Source organism: Dioscorea cayenensis, chromosome 5, assembly GCF_009730915.1.
Source record: "Dioscorea cayenensis subsp. rotundata cultivar TDr96_F1 chromosome 5, TDr96_F1_v2_PseudoChromosome.rev07_lg8_w22 25.fasta, whole genome shotgun sequence".
NCBI classification, from domain to species: domain Eukaryota; kingdom Viridiplantae; phylum Streptophyta; class Magnoliopsida; order Dioscoreales; family Dioscoreaceae; genus Dioscorea; species Dioscorea cayenensis.
Window position 1 is genome coordinate 21,025,844 of NC_052475.1, and position 11,844 is coordinate 21,037,687.

The 11,844-nt window shown below is 32.3% G+C and overlaps 1 pseudogene; it reads left to right on the forward strand.

Moving 5' to 3' along the window:
* The first annotated feature begins 217 nt into the window (after positions 1–217).
* On the forward strand, positions 218–6,405 carry LOC120261986 (annotated as a pseudogene).
* Positions 6,406–11,844: the final 5,439 nt, after the last annotated feature.

Consider the following 11,844-nt stretch of genomic DNA (forward strand, 5'->3'; position numbering starts at 1 on the left):
AAAGATAAAAATGTGTAAATACGAAGACCAAAAGAGCGGATTTTACAACTAAAAGATGAAAATGTGCAAATACAAGAACAAAATGGAGGATTTTATATTAGAGAGACTAAAAGGTCGGAAAAAGAAAAATAGAGGGACTATTTTGATATTTAAACCCTTAATCTATAATTATTTAAAAGAGTCTACTACCACTACCACAGGCGCCAAAGCTCGAGTCTTGAGATCTCAAGCGCTCTCTCTCTCTCTCTTCGCTATTAGGGTTCGCCACTCTGTGATCATGCACCGAGTTGCGGCCTCAATTAAGGCTCTCGAGGTTAGCACGTCCACGCGAGGACTAATTCCTTCATCTCAGTATCAATTTGAACCTTTTTATTCGGTGAATCTGGATTCTCCTTGTCTCTATGACAATAATTTGTGAATTTTTTGATGAATTGATGATTTTAGAACTAATTTCAATGAAATTTTTTATTATTATATGGCTGCATTGTTGATTGGTGTTGTTAGCATTGGGTTTTCATGGTGTGGTTTGTGAGAATAGGAGAATGATGTTATGACATGATTTCTACCAGGATTGATTATAGAGTTAGTGAGAATTTCATTTATTACTGTAGATGTTATTCATAATTTTCCTAGATGATACTTTGTTACACTCAAGTTGTGCTTTTTCTTTCTTTTTGTTTTGTTGGAAGCCATATTTGTATGAATTATTTTAGTTTTTTTTTTTTTTGGTAATTAGAAATAATAAATTTGCCTTATAGTGTACAAATAATGGAAGAAAACAAAAGGTTGTGATGAATCTTGTGCCTAGTGATAAAGATAGTTGAAATTGTTTCTTAACTCTAAGAGAAGTTGTCTGATAACTTTAGCCTATAGATGGTGTGCTATTGCAGAAAATTTCCCTTGGTTTCTTAAAAACTTGATTTTAGTAAAACAAGAAGGCTTAAAAGTTTTAGAGAATTTTTTTTTTCTTCACTAACATAAATATGAAATTAATTTTCTGGTTTATGCATATTCCTTTAAAAGTAATAGCTGTTTTTGGGCCATGAAACTTGTCTGTCTTTGAATGTAATGTTCACAGAATCTTATTATCAGTTTGGTGTTTTTCTTTTTTTTTTAATCACAGTGCCACACAAGAGATCCAAGACTTTGTGGTACAGCTGCTAGATTTGCCAGTACAAACATTTCAAAAGAGTTTTCTGGTGGTCTCTTCAGCTGGCTTACAGGTGGAACATTCCATCAACTTCCTTCTCAAGATGTTAAGGTTCCTGACCCATTCCCTTACTATGAGGATCCACGAAGGACAAAGATCACCACTCTTGAAAATGGCGTTCGGATTGCTGTCACACCAGCACCAGGTTGCTGTGAAAGTAATTTGTGAGTTAGTGAAAGTTCTTGGAACTCTCACATGTCTTGGAACTCTCACATGTCTTGAAGTTGTCTCCTATCTAATCTAGTGCCTTGTCTTGTTTCTAGATTATTAAAAAAATCCCTATCTATTCTCCATGTTTCCAGCTGTATGTTTCTTTAGTGACTTTATGCTAGATATATGTCAGAAAAGTTTGAGAAAATAAGTGAGGAAGCTCTTCTTGTCCTTGAGGAGTAATATTTTCCAGCAGTTGTTCGCTGCATTTTTCTTCCTTTCTCTAACAGTTGCTTAGTATTTCAGTTTTTGCCAATTGAGCTTCACTGCTTTATGTACATGTAACTGATTGTGTGTGACTAGATTAGTCAGGATGCCTTGGTTCAATGGGATTGTGCATTTGCAGTGGTTCTATATATGAAACTCCTGCTTCATTTGGTGCCTCACATCTATTAAAAAATATGGCTTTCAAAAGCACGGTAAACAGAAGCCATGAGTGCATTGCACAGGAAATATAAAATCTTGAAGCCACTGTCACGGCATCAGCTTCTCGTGAACATATGGTTTATACTTATGAGGGTGTCAAGGGACCCTTTGTGCCTATAATGGCTGAGGTGCTCATTGTCATTGATTGTGTTAGAAATCCTGTTTTTCTTGACCAGGAGATTGCTGAACAGGTATTCCCTAGCAGCAAGTTCATGGCGTAGTTATAGTAACTGATTGGATCTTTTTCTTCATTATGGTTTCCTTTTTACATATTGCAGGTTCAAAAGATAAAGGCTGAGATAGGAGAAGCTGCAAATGATCCTCACAGTTTGCTTTTGGAGGCTCTTCATTCTACTGGCTTTTCTGGGGCATTGGCAAATCCTCTGTTGGCTTCAGAATCTTCAATTTGCAGATTAAACAGTGCTGTTTTAGAGGTGTTTGTTGCTGTAAGGCCTACTTTTAGCCACATCTTTTGAAAGTTTCTATTTTTATCTCTTCCATTTGTTTGTCTTCCTCAAATTATTGCAGGAGAACTATACTGCCCCTTGTATGGTGCTGGCAGCATTAGGTGCAGACCATTGGAAGGTGGTCTCAATTGCTGAGAGACTTTTGTCTGACCTTCCCAATGCGGTGCATCCTGAGGAACCAAAATCTGTGTATGTTGGAGGGGAATATCGATGTCAGGCTGAGTCTTTGGTGCGTTATTTCAGTTTAATACTGAAGATATATTTGTCAAGGCCAATCACTTCTATACATGGTTTGCACTGTTTTTTAACTGAGGTTTCTGTTTTTGACCTCAGAATGCACATGTGGCCCTTGCTTTTGAAGTCCCTGGTGGTTGGGGGAAAAAGAGAAGGTTCACTTGACTCTGCCAGTTCTTCAGGTTGTATAATTATATATTCTTTTAGTCATGAGTGATTTACTGAGTTTAGGTTTTGGGAATGATAACATTTTTGAAAATTAGGATTTCTGACCTATGCCCTCAATTTGTTGTCTTCTTGCGTAGATGCTTGTGGGTGGTGGTGGCTCTTTCTCTGCTGGATTCCTTGGGAGAGAAATGTATTCAAGTTGTGCACTCCAAACATGCCTGTGTATAGATAGATTAAAACTACAAAGATAAGATGTTACTATATAAGACATTGTTCTCAATCATGTAATTAATGCAACTTTTGAACTGAAATTTGATGAACAGATAGGCGTGTTTTGAATGAGTTCCCTCAGATTAAGGCATTCTCTGCTTTCGGTAGCGTCTACAACAACACTGGCCTCTTTGGAATTCAAGCAACCTTGGTAAGATTGTTTCGTAGAATCAGTTTTATGTGGAATAACTTCATGTTTTTTTGCATTACTATTAGGATTTGTACTGGCAAGTCCAAGAGTAGGATCACATGCACAGGGTTTAACATATATATATATATATATATATATATATATATATATTTGTGGTGCATAACCAGCATTATGTAGTTCATCCTTTTGATGAGTAAGCTAAAAATGGTGTAACAACTCTTTTCTTGGTACATAACTAGCATCATGTAGTCCATCCATTTGAGGAGTAAGCTCTCAGTATGCTATGTTGTATGCCTTCTTCTCTGCAATTAAGTAATTTCTTATATTCTTTGTTTTTGTTCTGCCACTATCTTATCTGATAGACTTCTAGTTTGTAGAGATGGAGTATGCTTGAAGGAAAGAACCATTGTTTTCTGCTAATATTACTATAATATTGCTGTATTTAAAGCGTTTCTACGATCTTTTGGTAATGAAATTTTCCTTTACATGAGTATCTCATGTATATATTTGTGTGGTATTTTGAATACAGACTACTGATTTAGTTATGACTTTATACTTCAGAGTTTTCCAGAAATGCATAACTCCAGAATCAATCATGGTTGTCATCAGTGAATTCAGTGATAGTGACAATTGGATCATCCCAAGGAATCAAGAGTCCTCAGTGACTCTAACCTGAACTAGCTTGTTTTGTTGATAACCTGCTTAGGACTCATCTAATTGCAGGCATTCGCCTACTACGGATCCCATACTACCTCCCATAAACTGAAAATCTTTGGGACTCTAATCCTCCGCTCTCATCATAGAGTAAGGTAGTTACTATTTTTTGGTTCTATTAATTCTTTACAGATGTTCATTCAATGGCCTAATGGTTGAATCTGTGATTTCCCGCAATCCTTTATGCTGCACTAAATTCTTCACATGAAGCATAGTCTGTGTTGTAGTTGTTAGTTGTGCTAATCATATGGTGGCTTATATTCCCCCTTTAACCTTTTAGCTCTGTGAATTGCCTAAAATTAATAACAAATTGACATTTTGTCAGAGCCCAGCTTTTGTCAGCAAAACTATTGATTTGGCTGCAAGAGAACTTCTTGCATTGGCTTCTTCTGGACAAGGTATGCTTTACTCAACCTTGTGAACTTTTCTTGATGTAATTGCATTTTATACATTTCATATCCTTCTTCACAGTTGATCAGGAGAACTAGATCAAGCCAAAGCATCAACCAGATCCACAGTTCTGACGAACCTATATGGAGTATTTTCCCTCCCTTTTCCTTGTAAGGTGATTTTGTTTTAGTTTCTTCCTGTCTAGTGAAAAACAGTTACCTTTGTATTTTCAGAAGCTAACAGTGGAAGATATCGGGCGTCAGATTTTGACATATGGAAAGAGGTTGGTATTTCATATTGTAATTCTCATTGTATTGTGTATCTTGCAGAATGAGTGAGAGGAGAGTTGAGTACTTCAATGGGAAACTAGAAGTTAAAAAAATAGGGCATGAAGATTTAAGATAGCTTAGTATGTTTTTGGGAAGGAGCTCTATGAGCTATTTTATTGATAACAAACAGAAATTACACAAGAGTTTTAAAAGATACAGAACCAAGCCAAAAGAAAACAGAAAAAACAACAGACAAAAACAATAAAAACAAACACACAATAAAACAAAATAAAGATTACAAACTAATGTCGGACTTGAGGACTTGCTTCATGAGCCAGCGCGGTAGATCCTTACCCTGATGGAAAAGAGTGAGAGCATGGGAGTTAACTCCATGGATCGCCAGATTATTGGCAACATTCATCCAGGCCTAGTATGTTAATTAACATATTGTACAAGTAATCGCTTGATGGATGACCAGAACCATTTGCTAGCGTTTTCATAATTGGATTTCTCTGGAATTCAGAAATTCCTGCAGAAGAGTTTGACACAATGAACTTAAACATTAGAACATTGAAGACTGCAAACTAGGATATAGAAAAAACAATAATTGTCCTTTGATCACTATCATAAAATCATACTTGTTTTTTGGAGGAAGAGGAGCGCGGCGAACCCACTAGAAACCCCAGGGGTGTGCACAAGCCTCGGTGAAACAAATGGGGACGGGGCCGCGCTCACGTGGGCGCTGGAACCACCCGTACACAACCACTATTCACAACTCCCAAATGTGCCCTCAGCCGAAAATCGAACTCTCACCACTCGGTGAGAGCTCTATCGGCGACCCGTGTACATAAAATCATACTTGTTACCATCTATTTCTATTAAGGAATGAACTCCTGAAATAATTGCTCTAGTTAAGATCCCGTTTCCTGCGTGATCTCTAAGAAATCTAAGTGGTTTACTTTAGCATTCCTGACAAACCCAATCCTAGATTTGAACCTATGGATCCAAAACCACATTCAATGTGTGTGGCATGTCATTGTCTATGAAGCAAAAAATAGGTAATTAACAAATCAGTCCGGTGGTTCCTTTTTAATCTCAATCTTGAATTGAGCCACCAACCTACCTGACCTATGCAATTACTAGTTTGGTTTTTAACATAGTTAGAACATCCAAAGCCGGACCATTGGAAAGATTGTCATAGACACTTATTTGACCCTTTCTCAAGATGAATATTTTGACACACCATGCTTCTATATTATTTTTATACTAACATCATAATTCTCACCTATGTATTAATTAATCCTACCAAAGTATGCACACCAGTAATTTTTCCAGTCAATTTCCTTTTTACTGCAATCAACTGCTGGTTGAAGTTCATCATATAACATTTTATATTGAAAATTTTAGCTGAGGCCAGATCAATTTTCCTAACTATTGCAGGAAACCAATTGGGCAATTCTTGAAAATTATTGATGATATTACGGTAGAAGATATCGTATCCCTTACCAAAAAGATCGTTTCTTCACCGCTCACAATGGCTTCTTGTGGAGATGGTATGCTACACACTTCATAAAAAGTAAAAAATATCTGATAATTTCCATTTTGAATCTACAATGCCAACTATTTGCATCTTCTTTTTGTAGTTTGCCATGTTCCAAGCTATGAATCTGTGAGCAGCAAGTTCCGATCATTATGAGTCTTTCATCTCCTGCAAATTTCCAGCAATTCCTTCATAATTTTGAAGATACAGATTTGGAGCACCCTGGTAATGTGACCAGAACAACTGCAAAGTAATAAATTTTCTGATATGCTATCTGTTTTTTTATAGATTGATTGATTTATTGATTTATTTATTTAGATATTTATTTTTTGTTTATAGCAAGTTTATATATTTCAATACAGAGACTGTTATGAAAATTGATTGCAATCAGTTTGAACTTGATTTGTTTAGCAAAAGAATAAACGTTATGTTTATTCACTTTGTCTCTTTGTTTATTAAAGTTTAATTTGTTTGTCTTAAATCATTTTGATCTGGTGGTACATTTATTTGTTTTTTCAAACTTAGTGGATGAAACACTACTTGATGCTGATTGTTTGGTGTAAAATATAATGTTGATGAATCGAACTTGGACTTGTTTTATAATTTAAAAATAAATAAATAAATAAATAAATAAAAATTATTTTTATTAATGTTTAATCTATGATGAATCTGACATAATTCTTACCTTAAGAGTTATTATGTTATTAAATTAAATTACTCAGCATGGGACGGTAGTGTATGACAGTCACTGCTTTGAGCTCATTCAAATAATTTATCCATAAAGAAGTATGTATATAACATCAAGCTTATATGGATGTATATTTTTGATGATATTAAATTGTTATTTTATTCTTATTTTTATTAATTTTTACGTATTTATTGCATGAATGTTCCTTTAAAAATATTCATATTTGTGATCTTGATGATGTAAAATCCCACTCTGGTCTGTCTGCTTGATCTTAAATTTAATAAGAATCAGAACAAGATGTCATTTATTTTCTATTTATATTGAAACTTATAATCAAATTGAAGTCTTCCAGTATTAAAAATTAAACCAGCATTGACATTTATTTATTTATTTATTTATTCATTTATTGCTTCTCTTATACTTTCCAATAAGTACGGATTTGTTGAAGGAGACTGTTGAGTATTTTACCCCCTTTTTTTAACAAAAATTTATTTTTTTCCCTCCTTTAATTTGTCTTTTATGATGTTGAAAACATCTTAATGTTATGTCATTAAATAGTAAGTTTTAAGTTTTTGTGGTTCAAAATTTTTCTTTAAAGTACTAATACAAATTAAAGATGATATTTTTAAAGAAAAATTACTTTTCTGCCCTTGCAGCGAAGTCCAGGTGTTCTACTTCTATGTACCATTCCTATCTTTTGAAAGGTCAATTTGTGAAAACCAAAAAATTTTAAATAGTGAAGTCAATCTTTGAAATGTCTTTTTTTTTTACACATTAGTCAAAATAGATTATTTCATCATTTATTTCTTTTTTTAAAAAAAGAAAAGAATATTCATTTGCAACCCTAGATTATCCAAAATACCACATGAGCCTATAAAAATTCATGAATAGGAATATTAAGTAATGCTTATAGAGCGAACTCCACGAACCAGCCACATGGGCTGATGCTTCTCCTCAATTTTTTTATTTAAAGATGTCAAACTCTCTCTCTTCATGCTGTTGGTTTCCCCTCTCTCTCTCTCTCTCTCTCTTTCTATATTCCATCTCACTATCTCATCCTGATTTCTTCTTCCATCTCAGGGCGATCGGCTGAGATCGCTTGGCTAGAGAAGCTGCGCCTCCGTTGGTCATATCCCCCCTTTTTCAACTCCGGTTCTTGGGTACGTTTCAGGGGTATTTTGGCCCACGGGTGACATCGTGGTGGAGGGCCACCATCGCGATGGTGGTATCGATGGGATCAGAGATCGTCGGTGACTTTCTTGGCGTGGATGGGAGAAGAGAGAAGGAAGCAACCACCACTGAAGTTCTCAAAAAATCAGAGGAAACGTACCTCTTTGTGTTCATATTTTAAATATGATGTGCCACACAGACACAGGCATGTAATTTTAGGCAATTATCAAATAATATATTAAAAACTTTGTATGTCCTAAATCACTAGAAAAAGACTAATTTTTATCATCAACGTCTCATATGGCTGATTTCGCTCCACATTGCTCTTTTATCACAAGAAATTAAATAATAATAATAATAAATAAATAAATAATAAAAAAGATAAAAACTCACATGAAGACATGAAATGAAACATGCAAAAAGGCCAACGTACGTTCCTCATGTGGCAACCCGTGCATGGATCATGCAAGCTCTGGATCACATTAAAAGAAGGGAAATTTTTTCATATATGCCCTCATAAAAGTAGTTAATTGTATTTACTCTCCATTAATATTTACTTTTTAATTTGTTTTTTTTCCATATATAGAAAATGGTGAATTTTTAAAAATTGTTTTTAGTTTAATTTTATTGAGAACACGTGAATATTATGGAGTTGTCTAATAGAACTTTAACTTTTTAAAATAAAAAAATAATAATAAAACCTTCTCAATTAAATTTTTTTTTTTTGGTTTAAGCCATTTTTTTAGTTATATTTTATTAAAATATTACACTTTTGAAATAAAACAGAAGAAAATTTTCCACTCTTTTCTAGAACAATCGAGTCTCTTTTTATTCTTTTATTTTATATTAAAAAAATAGTTTTGTCAGAATATATGCATGACAATGCACTCATGAAAATAAAAACACAATAAAATTTTCCACAAAATGAAAACAAAATTTCTAGAAAGCAATTTTTTTTATTTTTTTACTTTTTTTTTATTTTCTAGAACAATGGAATCTTTTTATTTACTAATTTATTTTATCAAATTAAATTTATTCCCTTTTTTGTCTACTGTTTTCTTGTCAAAAACTTTGGGAGGTTTCTCCAATACCATTGCCTTGGTTCCGTGGGATTTGGACCGTTGGATTACAGGGTTTGGTGGTGGTGGCTAATCCATCAACACATCATGTTCCCCACTATGCTAAATACCACCATTTTCAACACTTATTTACCAAAATACCCTCCATTATTTTTTTGTCATTTTTTTTTGTTTTTTGTTAGTTTGGTTTTCTAGATTCCAATTTGTCGGCCAAACCTTCAAAACGTTTTCCAAACAGACTTCCAATTTTTCAGTAAAGCTTGGCTACCTCTCTGACTTTTTTTTTCACATATACCCTTTATATAAATCATAATTACTTATCTGGTTTTTGTTTTTTTAAATGTTTGGGTATATACATTTTATCATTTATAGTGGCAGGTTGTATAGTTATATAATTGCAAACGGCCTCTTACCTTTTTTGGGATCGGATGCTTTGTATAGAGTATTTGTTTTGGAGAAAATCTAAGGTTAAATTCTAAAGGCTAGTATTAACTTCACATTTTTACATATTCTTGATTTCTCTTTAAATAGAAGTGTTTGTTACCTAATTATAATCATATATATATATATATATATATATATATATAACTTTAATGAAGATTTAATATTTATAGATACACTACTTCTGTAATATGAAAGGTATTTTATTTCCTTCTCAAATCTAAAGGCTAAGGTTAATTTCTCTTAACTTAGTAGTTGAGAATTCATGGCTTATTCATATTTATTTTTTTTTAAAATTATACATACATAACATGATAATTATTAAAGGAAAATAATATCACATCAATTGATTAAAAAAATATAGATTTGAATATACAAACTGATTCGACTCATTTTTTTGAGAAAAGCGACAGTCACGGGCAGCGACGAACACATGGGGGAGCCGCGCTCACCACCGAACCATGCTTTCACTTTGCACGAGATGGGGATCGAACTCGGGGAGCCACGCTCGACACTCGAGACGAACACCCTACGCAAGAGACCCGATGCCAATAGACCAAATGGTCATTGACTGATTCGACTCATTTTATTAGCTTAAACTGTGAATCACATATATATAATATGTTAACTTATTATCTAACAATAACCAGGCTTCAATAAAAAGAAGAAGTAAGTTTTTATTATCATTTTGGTCTTGAACTCCAAGAAAAAAAAACCTAGTTCAATTATTGAATTAAGAAAAAACCCTAAAAAACATTTCATAAATTATGAAAACCTTTGACCATTTTTAAAAAGTAAAATAAAAATAAAAAACTACACCAATCACTAGTTCACAATAAAACTTTTTAAGTTAATTAGGAATCCCACCCACTTCCTCTTTACAATAACCAAACAAGTTCATTGCTCTCTTTGCATACACCCACCCACTTATCACATTATTATAATGTATAAAATTTTAAAGGCTACTTGAGAAATTATCTAATATTTACTTTTAAAAGGTTGAATTTTGATAATCCATTGTACTTTTGGAACAAACTAATCAACTAAGTTATTCATCAACCCGTACAAAAGGTCCCTAATATTTAATATTAAATTGAGGTTCTTTTTTTTTTAACAATATCCCCCTTAAAATTTCCGTATTTACAAAAGTTCTCTTATATTTCTTTATTATTTTAACTGCCGGATATTTTAGAAATAATTAAATATAAAACTTAACAGAGTGAATATTAAGTTATTTCTATTATGATATATAAGATGATTAAAGGTCTCAAAATTTAAAAAATAAATTAAAACTATTTATATTTCAAAATTTTGAATTAACTAACTATATTTTAATTATGTAATAATCCTCCATCTTTGACTTAGAAGGGCAAACATTCAACTGTCTATATATAACAACAGTTTTTTTCTTTATTATTATTATTATTATTTATGTTACAATAGAAAAACAACTAATGTCGTATTCTATAAATAAAAAACATAATTATTTGATTTAATATTTTTATAAATGCTAAAAGTATAACATTTAATGTCGTATTCTATAATTTGCATGTTTCCACTTAATTTAAAATTAATAAAATTTATTTTAGGTATATAATCTCACATCACTACCGATAACAATAAAAATCACCATATTTATAACTAAAGATCAAAATTGCCATATATAAAATAGGCATATTTGATCATTTACATAAAAATAAACATATTTCTTCCATGAAATTCAGAAACTAAATTAACTTTTTTTTTTCAAAATTAAAATAAATAAATAAACAAAATTCTTCACTAATTCCTTTCCATGCAAGAAAAGAAAAAAAAATCAAACAATAAAAGTTCAATTAAGAAATACTAAATTTAGAGGGTCTTAACCATAAAAAGCACCCAATTTTATCGCAAGTGCTAACATACCATTTATATATATATATATATATATACATGATAATACATCTTCTATAGACGTAGATAAAAAAAAAATCTATAGATATCTAATTATCAGCCATTAGATCATGATTTAACGGTTATATATTAGTATAATATCTACTATTCATCAATGTTAGCCGTTGTATCGAGATCCAATAGCTAATAATTGACATCTATAGATTTTTTATCTATAGACGTCTATAGATAAATGGTCCTCTCTCTCTCTCTCTCTCTCTCTATATATATATATATATAATTAAACGGTACCCAAATAAAAAATAAAAAAAAATTCCTTTACATGCAAGAAAAGAAAAATTCAAACAATAAAGGTCCAATTAAGAAATAATAAACTTCCAGGGTCTTAACCACAAAAAAGCACCCAATAACATCGCACGTGCTAACAGACCATTTATATATATATATATATATAATAAAAAACAGTACCCAAACGGTGCCTCCTTTTGCAAGAATCTGGACACAGTGGCAATACCGTAAATAAA